The 14,905-nt window shown below is 37.6% G+C and overlaps 1 pseudogene; it reads right to left on the bottom strand.

Annotated features, from left to right (window-relative positions):
- Positions 1 to 702: 702 nt before the first annotated feature.
- Positions 703 to 14,082, bottom strand: LOC147626965 (uncharacterized; annotated as a pseudogene).
- Between the last annotated feature and the right edge of the window lie 823 nt (positions 14,083 to 14,905).

Raw genomic sequence — 14,905 nt, forward strand, 5'->3', positions numbered from 1 at the left:
GCATAACTGTGAACTTTTAGTGTACATACCTTCATATTAAATGCTATCTTCCATATGTATTGTTCCTTGATTTTAATATTGTTATATCAAGACTTTATATCAGTCTTACTAAGTAACTCATCTATGCACCATACAATCAATCGTAAAATTCACTACAATAAAAAGAGGGATTAGTGACGGTTATAGCATGGATTTTATAAAAGAATCTAGAAAAGTGTCGGGTGTAAGCATCATTATAAGTGCCGCTATAAGCATCACTATGTTTTCAATGCTATATCCCACGTTATAGCAACTGCTATATCTCACACTATTTTCACCGCTTAACAATGCTACTAAAAACATTAGCATTGCTATTTTTGCCGCTCAATAGCATTGATAAAAAAAAAATGAGCATTGCTATTTTTATTGCTTAGCAACACTGATAAAAAACATTAGCGTTGCTATTTTTGCTGCTCAGCAGCACTGTGAAAAGAAAAAAAAAGGCAGATTGAGGCTAATTTTCCAATATTCTCCCAAAAAAAAATTTAATACATTGAAGACAGTTCTAATTTGTATAAACAGACATACCAACATATGAGAATACATTTGAACATGGATACTCCCAAAATCTTAATTGTATTAAATTTCAAACCCCAAAATGCCATAACAGGCAAGCTACATTGAGTATGGAGTTCCACAACATTAAACATAATAGGCCAGTCCCTACTCGTCCTCGTCCTCCTCTCCTATTGCCTCTTCATCATCTTTCTATATCACACAAGACTAAGTAATGTTAAAACACAAACGAGATAAATTTCAAAAAGCAAGCTTATAAAACCAAAATAACATAAACTTAGGGTAGGATTGTTCTGTGAGCTTTGGATCGAAAGACTTTTTGGCGATCTATGTAATCTGTAAGATTTTGCCAACATCTCTGTAACCCACATGTCGATTCGAAGATATATTTCAGAAAGTCCAACCAATAGCTTCTAAACTAGAGATTTGAAACTTACACACTCCATGCAATCTATACACACACTCTTCATAACATAGCACTATCATGGCCAAAATGCATAATATATTGAAGGGTTTTAGTTACATCATGCACTACTTCCTATAAGTTCCCACCATGCACTACCTTCATGCCTTAATTGCCAATACCAGCCTTCATGGGATATGTCCTTTTAGAAAAGAAACATGTGCACTTCTTTGCAAGACCCATTCAAATATATCAAGAAACATTTCCAAGTCCTCACATATTGGCAAACATTAAAGTATGTCATATATGTTAAGTTTGAGAACTAATACAAAATATGTAAAATGATAAACAATCAAACACCCTTGCATACATACATGCATACTCGGGGGAGTCACTCATAAATATGTAAGCGTAGCACGTGCATTCAACAGAAGGGTTTTTTAAATCCCTTCTTTACACATTTTTTTACATACAAAAGGGTACCATTTAAAGGGGGTATTTACAGATTAAATAGAAAAAGGATGTGTTTTACTCATGAAAAATTTACAGATAAGGGGTTTTTAAATTAGTCCTTGAATGCACGTGATATAGAGAGTTTACATATAGTAAACCCTTCGAGCATGCATATGCATGTATGTATGTATGGAAGGTTTTTTGATTGTGTGGCATTATATATATATATATATATATATATAATGCCACACAATCAAAAAACCTTCATATATATATATATATATATAATGCCACACAAGCAAAAAACCTTCCATACATACATACATACATACATATATATATATATATATATCACCATCACACAAGATCTATTGACCAAGAAAGGTCTATACATAGATATGATCGACTAACAAACCCATTGTAGCAGACAAGCATTTATTAATCTCCAAGTTATCACCTAGCCTTGTGTTAACTCATGTAATAGTCTTCAGAGTTGTGAAAGCTAGGCTAAAGAAAACAAAATTTATATGCATCTTGGGAAAAATTCAAAATTGAATTTGAACCCTGGTTTAGCAAGTTCTAGGCTAAAGCAAACCTGCTTTTTGTGGATGGTGACACAAACCAAATAAAATCAGACGACTTTCTCAAACCAACTTTTCTAGATCTCACTCTAACTCAAGATGTAAAATTTTAATACTAAACCCTTTTCTCAATATTGCCTCGGCATCAAACTCAAGTTTAAAAGGTTTTCAAATCTACACCAATACAAACAAAGTTATTTGGGGATTCTAGTAAGCCCAAATTTTAAAAACTCAGGCAAATTCCATCGTCATCGTTAAGTCCAAATTCAAAACTCTATCCTCCTTCATCTTGTCAAGCTTAAATTTTCCATGTCATTCACCATCTTCCTCCATGTGTCGCCGATCGATAGAGGGCACGCTCCCAACTTAGAAGCGGACGACACATCCATGGCCTTGAATCACGGTGCTTCACCAAGCTCAGAACTCTGTCTAATAATCCTTGACTCAGTCAAATACTACCACTTTTGTGTGTGTAATTGTCATTCGTCACCTTCCTTCTCGCATCACCGACTGGTAGATGGCATGCTCCCAGCTCAAAAGCGGATCATGCATCCATGGCAAAGCATATGAGAGAGTTCGTGCCATTGTGGTCAATAGCTTCGACAATCTAGATCTTGAAGGGATGCGTTCGCGCGTGAACGTACCTATCTATGCCATGGGCTTGCTAGTCGGTAAGTTGGTGAATCAGAGCACCACCAATCTATGGACATAAGAGACTCACTCGAGGAATGGCTTCATAAACAACCCACACAGTCCGTCATCTACATTTCCTTCAGCACAATCACTGTCCTCTCCAGGTTGGAGTTTGAGGAGGTTCTTCATGGCTTGAAGGCCAACAAGTGCAGTAGTTCCTATGGGTGTTACGTCCAGATCTTGTTGAGAGCTTTGATGAGTTACACTTCACCAGATATCATAAAAATTTCAGGTACTTCATTCAATGGGCACCATAGCTCTACATCCTCTCGACACATTCAATTACAAATATCTTACAGCTTGTGTGCCTCTCTTACAACACTTATAGGACTTGGGGTAGAAAATTTTAGAGATCTTGACTCTCTCTCTCTCCCCCTCTATCTCCCTCTCTATCATTTTCACACACACATGCACAAACATGGGGAACCAACAGTAATGGGTCTCTCTCTCTCTCATTTTTACACACACACAAGCACAAACACATGGGTAAATAGCAACAAGGGATTTCTTAGTAATCCACACAGAGGTACGTAGATAGGAGATTTGTGAAGCATGCATTGGTGGAGAACATCGTAGAGGTGCTTAGCCTCTAGCCTTGCTTATTGTTGAGACTTAGCCTCAAGAGAATGCGGCTCAAACTTAAGTTTGAGCTTTGCTTGGATCTTGACCTCTAGCAATTGAGGCCCAAACTTAAGTGTAAGCCACAATCTCTAGAGAAAAATTCCCAAGCAAGGCTCAAACAGGCTTTGTCATAGCAAGTCTTAAACTTAAGTTTGAGCCACACCCGACTTGCCCTTAATATCTTGAGGCACTTGAACTTAATTTTGAGCCCCGTAGCCTCAAGAGATTAAGACTCAAACTTAATTTTGACCCTCTTATAGTATTGAAGATGAGGAACACACACAATCTCTCCTTAGGTAGCACAAGGGACTTAAGTTATTAGCTGTGATTTCACATGTCTCATGAAATACAACCTCAACTTTCTAGGAGTGAAAAATGGTATCTATTCTAATTTTCTCGATATATTAGCCCAAGTATCATATTTGTGCAAGCCTTGTAAATGAAGAAACATGCAGTCTTTCTCAAATTGACAATCATGTATGCTTTCAATTGCAAGATGATAAAAAATCCGATGTTATCAACGCCAATGTAAAAACATTTATCATAAAATCAAAAAGGCTTTATCACATTCTACCATGGAAATAAAGCAATTTTTAGCAATTTTGGAAAAAATAGCACTTAAAAGTCTTCGACCCAAGTCATTGTCCCTAGACTATAACCTTTCTCACCCACTTAGCTGGATCTTAGGTATAAGATGACCACTAGACTTTGATAGCACATTGCTCTCAAAATGAAGAAAGAAAAGGCAAGGATGGCATCCTCTCAACTAACAAGAATCATATCTATTCTATTAAGGAGAGATCTCTCCTTGCCATGTGACTCGAGCAGAGAATCCTTCATGCTCACTTGCTACTCGGATCACTACAACACATCGAGAGCGTTGCAACGTTTTTGGAAGGAAAATATCGGGGGTTTTCAAGATCCTCAGCAGCGCTTTTCCGCTGCTCAGTAACATCTTTAACAATGAAAAAACACTACTATACTGTAAAAATTTCTCACTTTTTTGCCACTTCTTTTTCCACCAAGTAGTTTTATCTTTTTTTAATACAATAAACTTGTACTCTAAGTTTTTTTTGCAGGTTTTTGCCTGTCTATCACTTCTATCTCTCCTATCCTATCCTCCTCAAGCTCAAGTAAGGTATGTCTAATGTTTTTCTTCAATTTCCTATGCAAACAAGCTTTCCATTAAACCTTTCTTGTGAGTATTTCCCTTCTCTTTCTTCTCTTTTAAGTTTTTCTTTTCTTCTTTTTTCATTGTCATTGAAGCTTGAATGTAACCCTAGCTTCTACATGAAAACCCTAATAAAGAGATTTGATGGAGAGCTCTCCATCAAAGCTCTCTATTATGTTTTCTATTTAGAAGCTAGGGTTAGGGTTAAGCTATAATGAGAAGGCAAAAATAAAGATTCAATAAGTTAGGGCAAAATCTTTCATTAAAATTTTTATTAAGATTAGGGTTTTTTATATGCTTTCTATAGGGTTAAGATTAGGGTTACTAACTTCTCCCATATTTGGAAGCACATCAAACACATGATAGGCATCCCCATAGTCAATATAACCATCCATAAGAGAAGTCCAAGAATACTCATTGCACTGAACCAACATGTGGAAATCTTGATGGGCATCCTGCATGCTTACACCATCAACAACACTGAAATGAGAAAATTACCTAGCCCTTTGTGACCTTCCAGACCCTTACTTCTACAGAGGTGCAAATGCATATGCTGGCCATGCACAAGGTTTGATATTTTCCTGTACTTCTTCATGATGTAGATGAAGTTCTCTAATGAGGGCACATCGGCTATGTGTAACAAGAAGATTAGCGCATCTTCTATACTCAACATTTCAAAAAAAGCATCATCAAAATTCTGAGATTGTTTAAACTCCGCCTTCAACCTCAAGTTTCCATTAAAACTAGAAATAAACCTACCTTTTTAAAACTTGGCTAGGAGAACCTCATCTCCCAGGATGCCTTCTATCTATGTACAAAAATGGTTCTTGCCAACCATAATAAGTGGGATATTGGGAATTCAAGTGCTATATGAACATGCATCCATATGTACATATGCCAGAAAACCAAACTCAAAAAAACTTCTAACAACGTGTGTTAGATATGTTAAAAAGCTTGATGGAAATCCCTCACATATACACACAAACATATATACATACATGCATACATACATACATACATACATATATATACAAGTATGTACGTACGTACGTACGTATGTATATATATATATATATATACACACACACACACATACACACACACACACACACATATGTTGGATGAAGTGGAGACAAGATAGTATAGCTTCACATTCAATGGTATAGAAGTAGAGATACATGGTATTCCAACTACAACATTTTACAGATACAGGGGTCAGTTTGAGAATGGTATACAAAGGTCAATGTAGGGAAAAAATAGGATTATAAGAAAGGCATGGGATCACATTGAATTAGGAAGGGTAATAATTTGAGAATTTATACAAAACAATTTTGAGTAGATGCCTCATAGGAACAGAACAATGACATATAGTTCTAGGAAAACCCAGCTAGTTATCTTAGATGTCTACAAGTAGGTGGATATTTTGAATGATCTAAATATAATGTTGAATCATCTCAATCAAAAAGAAATGTCAACATCAACATTTGGTAGGATTTGGAATACAAAATTCAAGCATGTTAGCCTTGCCAAAATAAGTGAGTTTCAAAGTGCACTATATGCAGTGGATTAAAGTATCATTTCGGAGCCACAAAGTGCCAAGATGAAAATGTTAGTGATGCTGAGGTTTATAAATATTGTTGGAACAAATTTTGGATGTGTAACAAGAAAGCTCCTATGCATTGGGAACTATCATACACGATCGTTTCCCAACAACTTGTATATAAGTGAACTTTGTCAGTTGGATTGAGAAATAAGCCCTTTTCTCTTGTGCTCTTGCTCTCTATCTCTCTCGGGGGGTGCACCTCAAAATATGTAAGTCTACCACGTGCGATCATTAGGTGGGGTTTTTTTAATTCTAAATATTGGGTAAATTTACAGAAATACAATTACAAGTGGGGTATTTTAATTGTACTTTGGAAAAAAAATCGTAAGTTTATAAAGAAAAAGGGGTAGTTTTATTAGCTCAAAATTCACAGATAAGGGGATTTTTAAATACCGCTTGAACGCACGTCGTAGGAGGGGCTTCCATATAGTGGACCCCCCGAGCTATCTCTATGCTCTCTTGCCTCTTGGTAGTGCTATGCTTGTGTGTGGATGTGAGAGTGTATGTATCTCATCTTCCCCCTCATAATCCTTATCATTGATGCTAGTGAGAGTGTGAGGGTGTGTGAGCAAAGAGCCTTGAAGCTCTTCAAGCTCAACATAGACCACTCATGCAATGATAAACAAGAGGCGATCTTGTGGTATATCCTTAAGTGCTAGCTTGCTACAATGTGATTTCCTCTTCTCCAAGATGGCGGGTAAGCATCCAAGTTCCCCACTACATAAGAGAAAGGTAAGTGCACTCCACTTGGTTAGTCTTCTGCTAGTGAGTATGGTGTATTTGGGCTTTTTAAAATAGGGTAAGCAAGCAAGAGTTTGAAACTTGGAATATGTAACTTTTATTATACGGGTATGGGAAATGGTTTGGGAGACAAAAAATAAGAATTATGGCTTTTTATGTCTTTAACACTCATAATAATGAGGTCTCACCAAGTTGAAAAGGAGAACTAGATGAGCCCATAACTACTTATTATGACATGTATGGAAATAAGCCATAACTACTTATTATGACATGTATGGAAATAAGTCATAACTACTTATTGTGACAAGTAGGGAAATAAGTCATAATTGCTTATTATGATGTCTTTAACACTCACAAGAATGAGGTCCTACCAAGTTGAAAAGGAGAACTAAATGATCCCATAACTACTTATTATGACATGCGGGGAAATAAGTCATAACTGCTTATTGTGACAAGTAACCGAAATAAGTCATAACTACCTATTCTGACATGTAGGGGAAGTAGCATGCCTAGTCCTAGGACTAGGAGGTATACTAATGGGATAATGGCTAATGGGGGCCTAAATGGTACCCTACAAGAGGGATACTAGTGGGCCAAATGAGCTCAACATTAGCCTACAAGTTCACTCCACCATCCCTCCTATTGATCCACCTCAAATCCTTCTTTGAACATCATAATGCATCATAAAGGGCCTAAAATAGGATTGAGTTCGTGCTAATGCTATATATACATCTTATTGATCCCTCCTATTGATCCACCTCAAATCCTTCTTTGAACATCATAATGCATCATAAAGGGCCTAAAATAGGTATGAGTTCCTGCTAATGCTATATATACATCTTATTGATCCACCTCAAATCCTTCTTTGAACATCATAATGCATCATAAAGGGCCTAAAATAGGTATGAGTTCCTGCTAATGCTATATATACATCTTACACATCTATACATAGGCCCTTATACACTTTAGGCATATAAATATATGCATTCTCTCTCATGCAATATCTTGTTTTTTTAAATTACAAGGTGTTATAAAAAACATATTTCTTTTATTTAAATTCAAAAAACATGTCTTATAAAGAAGTAGCCTACCTTTGTATCTACTTTTATGCCCTATAAGCTTACTCCATGGATTATTGGGCATAGAGTAGATACATGTATAGATATGCACCTTTTTTGAAACTTGGGATCTATTTAAATCCTTCATAAGGAATCTTATCTCAACATTATCCCATCGATAAAAGTCTAGTTATCATCTTTATTACTCATATTCATATGGCACCTTTAGGTGCATTTGGATAATGAGATTTTCTAGTGTTTTTTAATGCTATATCATAAAGCCTATACACCAAATAGATATGCATACAAATCACACATCTTATGCAAGCATAAACTTTTTTATACATGAGATCTTTTATTTTATTCTTAGGAGCTTATGCATTACCTTATATTCACTACATGAATACAAGGACTATTGGCAAGGCCTTGGTATCCATAAACTTTTTTTATGCATGAGATCTTTTGTTTTATTCTTACGGGCTTATGCATTACCTGTGTGTAATCGTCATTCGTCGCCTTCCTTCTCGGGTCATCAACTGGTAGAGGGCATGCTCCGAACTCAGAGGCGGATCACGCATCCATGGTAGAGCATACAAGAGAGTCCGTGCCATTGTGGTCAATAGCATCGACGATCTAGATCTCGAAGCAATGCGTTCGCGCGTGAACTTAGCTATCTACGTCGTGTCCCTAGACTATAACCGTTCTCACCTGCTTAGCTGGATCCTTAAGTATAAGATGACCACCAAACTCGCCCTTCTCAAAATGAAGAAGGAAAAAGCGTGGCTTGAAGGAATGCAGTAGGAAGGAAGAGGGTCGGCCTAATTTAAATCTTGTAGGATCCGTTGTATTTAAACTAGCAACCAATTCTTTGTAGCATGCGCGCACAGCCAAAGCGCCTTGGTGAGTGCTGTGGGAAAGCCCTGGCTGGCACACATGATGCTCCTTACGGGGAAATCTGTGACACACATGCTCCTTACGGGGTAATCAGATTTCCTTTGGGATAATAACATTTCATCCCTGCGTGCGGTTGTAAGAAGAGTTTTCCAAAGCTTATGAATATGGAGAAGATATCTTGAAATCGAACTTGCGCAAGAATCTGGTCTCAGACATGGATTCAACAATCTTATTTAACCCTCCGCCCCACTCGCTCGCTGCATTGCAACAACACCCACGCGTATTACAACAACGTGTTATCAATTACATGTTTTTAATTAGGAAGGACTAAAATAAACTTTATTTAATTAACCCAATTTCCACTACACACGTCATTATTAGTAGTTTCACCCCAAGGCATGCTAATGCAAACAACACTAAAACAAACACAAAAACCGGTTCATCACAGACATGTTTCTTTTATCGGACGAAGAAACAAGCACCAAAAAGAAAATCTAAAGAGTGGTTATAAAGATATTCCAAACAAAAAAAAACTTAAATATCGTCTTAACTAAACAATATATTGAGGCAGTCCGGGGCGGGCCACAAGAAGAGCGGCCTCTAAGCACTCCTCAAAGGCTCCGTGTTGCTCAATGGGCTTGGGGCATAACGCAACACAAACATAAGAACCCCAAAACCACACACTCAATAAGAAAAGGGGCACCACCTAGTTATGTGTGTGAACTAGGACATCAAAGATCTTTCTTTGTAGCCAATCAACACAAGCTAACCATATACATCATTCAAAAGGCATACATACACTCATAACATATGATATTGTGTGTGTAAGACACTAGCATAACACAAATATATGCACACCAAAACTTGGAGAAGAACTGAGAGAGACAATATAAGCTTGATTTTGTTGTCGGTATACACATGGTCTTAAGGTTACGGGAGCCCTCTCACCGTACGACCCTCTTACCATGGATTGAAAGGCAATAAATCAAAAACAGGCCCTCAAGCCGCCAATCATAAAATCACACCACAAAATACAAGGATCGACTTTACCTTAAATCAAACATCGGACCGCTTTGCTAAATCAACTTTGGAGATGTAGGAGTCCAAGACTTTGTACACAATTGCACCCAAACTACTAATCTTATTTATGCAACAAGGGCAAGATACAATTATGATAGAGAGTATGGCATCACTCAAGCCCTCACAATGACATAACTAGCTTCAAGCTTCTCTATGCAATCAAAGGTCAATATTGATGTATAGAGAGAGCTCACAAGTTCACTATCTCCTTACACACTAGAGTTGGGAGTGGTGTACAATGTGTGTAATCCCCTTCTCCACAAGGAATGGAAGGGCTCTATTTATAGGTTTGAGAAGCCCCAATTAGGATCAAGCTTAATCAATTTTATTATGAGAAATCATAGATTATGGATTTTTTATTTTGGAATGAGGGTGGGCCTCTTCTTATCCCTTGAGTCACATGGATGTGGGCTCAAGGTGAGAGAATTATTGAAGATGAGAGGAGAGTGTGATGTAGAGGTTTGAGCAAATAACTTGTAGTAATGCCTACTCAAAAAGTAGTAGAGTGGGTGCTTATTTACATATGTTTAGTGGTTAGTAGTTAGTAATCACTATAAAAGGTTAGTAGTATAATGTACAAATGGGTGAGAAGGGTTGAGAGGTTGAGTGAGAGGAGTAAAGATTTGGAAAGATCCTTTGTGTGGTTGAAAGCTCGAAGAAGCTTGGACTCACCCATGTGTAGATCTTTAAGTTAACCGCCGGTCTCCTTCTTGCAGCAGTCGATGCCACAAAAGTTGATTGAGGTGAAGAACATGGGGGTTTTTGTAGATGAAAACCTCATATTTGCAGAGGTTAATATGATACATTCATGCTGAGTTTTTATGTATTTTTTGAGATTGGGAAAATAATTTAGTAATATGGGAGTAGTAGGGAGAGAAATGGAGATGAGGTATGGGTGTAGAGTAGATATGAGAGCAAATGGAGATGGAAGGAGAGGGCAAAGGTGAAGAGGGTGAGAGAGGACATGAAGTTTGCAGGTTTGATGGAGTGAGAAAGGAATGAGTAAGTGTGTAGCTGATGAATGTGTAAGGGAGGTGAGAAGAGACTAGGTGTACCTTGCCAAAAAGTGGGCAGACGAGGGTCCAATAAAAAATTCATATCTCACCGCCATTACCTCCAAAAATTCTCAAAACATTTGAGCATATTCCTGAGATCACGAGCTAGCTTTTGTCTCTTGATGACCAATCCAAACTCAGAGTGGAGATGGGCGCAAAAAATTCACTAGAATCATGTATTTTTTGAATTTTCAAAATCTTTGTGTGGGTCCCCATTGGTGAAATTTCTTGATAGCTCCAAGAGTGAGCCCCCAATACATCATATCCTAACCTTAGAGACTCAAGTGTATGTGGACACTTGCATGGAGGAGATTTTTTCCATTTTTTAAAGATATAATAAGAAAAAAAACAAGCTAGTACTTTAACTAGTCAACATATCATGAAAATATAGTTATTATGATAGGAAAATAAAATAAACAAAGAGATCTAATTGTGAATAAAAATACTAAAATAAAATATACAAAAATAATTGATATATGAAAAACTATTTAATAAAAATATATAAAATAAAATATAAAATTTTATTTAATAGTAAAAAATATATACAAAAATACTAAACTATGGAAGTCAAAAGGGAGGGAGACCCTCATTATTTTAGGGTAGATGAGAGAATAAAAGATGAAATAGTCTAAGGAAAAAAGTGATTTAGACAGTAAGCTTTCTACACGGTGTGGGTAGAAATGTGAGAGCATAGGATTTACTTATGCATGGTGAAGTTGAAGCATATGTACAAGGATGGTCCAAAAGTATTATGAAGAAATAATAATAATAATAATAATAATTAATAAAATATACTTAGGTTTTGTAATACACACATCTAATGAAGTATTTACATAATTAGAGAAAATAGAGACTCCCATATTCAGGCCCTTATATGAAATGAAATATTTACACAAAATGGGCCGTAATAATTTTATTTATTTTTGATGAGTAGCTAGCAAAAACTTTTTTTTTTAATAATATAAAAATATGTAGAAGATATAGGTAAAGTCCCTAACGCACACACGCCTATTTACAGTGAAAAGGTATTTATGACAAAGAGTTAATGTGATTTTCCTTGGCGGAGGTAGCTCCCTGTGGTAATGCGGATAGTCGAAAAAACGGCTATCATTTAGCCCTCCCCCTAGATGATGGTATATTCATGTACCATCATAAAGTAGGCCTTCTAAAGCAAGTGGTGTAATGTGGTTCTCTTGTCCATCTTTCTTATGTTCCTCGTGTTTTGCACCACAGACATCACTCAAACCACAGAACTTACATGCCCTTTTATCTCCTTTTTGTGGTTGCTTTTGTAAGTCTGTCGGTAGAATGCGACTCAAGTATGGCTTGAGTCCATAGCCATTAACCTTCTTAGAATGTTCTTTGCCATCCAAATCCATGAGCTGATAATAGCTAGAGTTGAAAACCTTCTTGACAATGTATGGTCCCTGCCATCTAGTTTCAAACTTGGCATCAAACCGGTTATCAAGGCGATTGTAATACTTTAACATAAGATCTCCTTCTTTGATGCCCTTGTCTTTCAAAGTTGCATTGAACTTCTCCGCTGCTTGCATGGCTTTTCTTCTATAGCACTCGTATGCAGCTTCTCTTTTCCACTCTAGCTCAACTAAAGTGAGAAGTCGATCCACCCATGCATCTTGATCTCCTAGTCCATCTTTTCCATGTAGTCGCATTGTTGGAATGTTGAGCTCAATAGGCTGCAATGCTTCTTGGCCATAAACCAAGTGAAAGAGCGTAAACCCCGTTGCTTCTCGGTAGGTAGTTCGGTATGCCCATAGTGCTCCATCAAGGAACTCATCCCGGAGATTCATCTTGTTCTTCACCATCTTCCTTATGATTCCTACAATGACACCATTAGCCTTCTCTACTAACCCATTTGATTAAGGATAGTAGGGTGTGCTATGACGATGTGAAAAAAGAATCTCTTCACAAACTTCGATGAGCATACCTTTTCTAAAACCAGGACCATTGTCAGAAACAATCTCCAAGGGTGTGCCAAATCTGCAACATATATGAGTGTAAACAAATTTGCTTATAGTCTTTTCATTCACCCTTGCCACACTTTGAGCCTCCACCCACCTAGTCATGTAGTCTATGGCCACTAAGATGTACAATTTTCCATTTTTAGTTCTAGGTAGTGGACCCATAGCATCAATGCCCCATTTTTCAAATGGACCACTTGCAATGACTAATTGGCATGGACCATGTAGCAACCTCTTATTACCATTGACTGTTATGTGATAGCTCTTACACCAATGTTGGACATCCACATGTAAGCTTGGCCAAACATACCTAGCAAGCAAAATCCTTTTCACAGTTAGTTCTTGAGCAAAATGGCACCACATGCTTCTTCATGCAAACCTTCTAAAATGGCTGGAATCTCCTTGGTTGTTGTTGGTACTCTTCTGCACACTTGATCTTTTCCTCTTTGTACCTAGAGGGCACCTTCTAAGAACAAGAAAGAACTTGCCCTCTTCATGAGCCTCCTTTTTTGTGCGCTTGTGAAGTCTTGTGGGAATTCACCTTCCAAGATGTAGCTCACTATGGGAGCTAGTGTCTCCATTCCTTGGGACCGTGGTTGCTTAATAGCCGCTACAACCAAGACTACTTACATTTCCTTCTTAACACATGCAACAGCTTGTTGTGCAAGTAGATCAGCATCCTCATTTTGTTTCCTACTAGGAATATGATACAATTGCACCTCCTCAAATTGATTAAACAACCTATGGATAGCATGAACCTTTTGCCTTAATCTTTCATTCTTGCATGCCCAAATGCCTAAAATTTTCCTTGCAATAACAAGTGCATCCCCTTTTACCAGGAGACGTTGTATCCCTTGATCGATGCACACCTTCAAGCCATGAAGTAGTATGTCGTACTCTGCTGCATTGTTGCTAGTAGAACTTGGCAAGTTGACCTTCTCCTTCATAACCACCTCTCCACTTGGGTTGAGTAGCACTAGCCCTCCCCCTGCTTTACCTGTGGCTTTTCTAAAAGCTACATCAAAGAACAAGGTGAATGCATTAGGTATAGTTTTGGGTGGTGGTAATGGTAGGGTCTTTACTTCAGGCACCTTAACTCCTTTTCATGCACTCTATAAGTGAGAATCCTTGCCAATTGTGCACGCACACTATCTTCTACCTTGAAAGAGTATTGGAATTCTTGCAATTCCATAACCCACTTTGTGATTCTAACGCTGAGATTCATTTGAGAAGATACCCAAGGAAACAAATTTTTTGCAGTGAGAATTACAAAAGGTTTTGGTAACAAGTAGGATGTAAATTTTCTCACCGTAAAGATGAGAGCAAGCATCATGAGTTTCGCTTCCGTGTAGCCTTTCTCCAAGACATTCATGACCCTACTAACAAAGTAGATGGGCTGCATCCTAGTACTGTGGGGATCTTGCTGTAACAAAACTGCACCCACTGTTTCCTTTCCAACACTAGAGCTAACGAAGAAAGTATACTCCCAACAAGGAGGCATGAGTATTGGTAGTTCTAACAAAATGACTTTAATTTTACAAAAGTACTCCTCAAGCTCATTAGACCATGCAAACTCTACTTGTTGAGCCAATTTTTGCAAGGGGTGAAGTAACTCTGAGGCTAAGTGAATGAAGCGTGACATGTACTTCACCTTTTGAATGAATGAGATGGCCTCCTTAAGACTCTTTGGAGATGGTAGATCGATAAGAGCCTTTGCTTTTGTAGGATCCACCTCAATGCCTTTGGAAGAAACCTTATGACCAAGCAAGATTACCTCATCCTCACCGATATGACATTTGTCAGGATTGAGTTGGCCCCCCATGTCGTAGAGTTTCTTCAAGCCTTCCTCCACCCTCTGCACATGCAATGACTTAGATCTATAGATGCAAAAATCATCTATGAACACTCTATTGGATTTCCCAAAGAATGCTTGAAACACCATGTTCATGAAACGTTGAAATGTTGCTAGAGCATTGGTTAAACAAAATGGCATGACTCTGAAAGCATAACAACCC

The sequence above is a fragment of the Cibotium barometz genome, chromosome 21 (assembly GCF_041138505.1).
Source record: "Cibotium barometz isolate CiBa-2024 chromosome 21, ASM4113850v1, whole genome shotgun sequence".
Classification (NCBI taxonomy): Eukaryota; Viridiplantae; Streptophyta; class Polypodiopsida; order Cyatheales; family Cibotiaceae; genus Cibotium; species Cibotium barometz.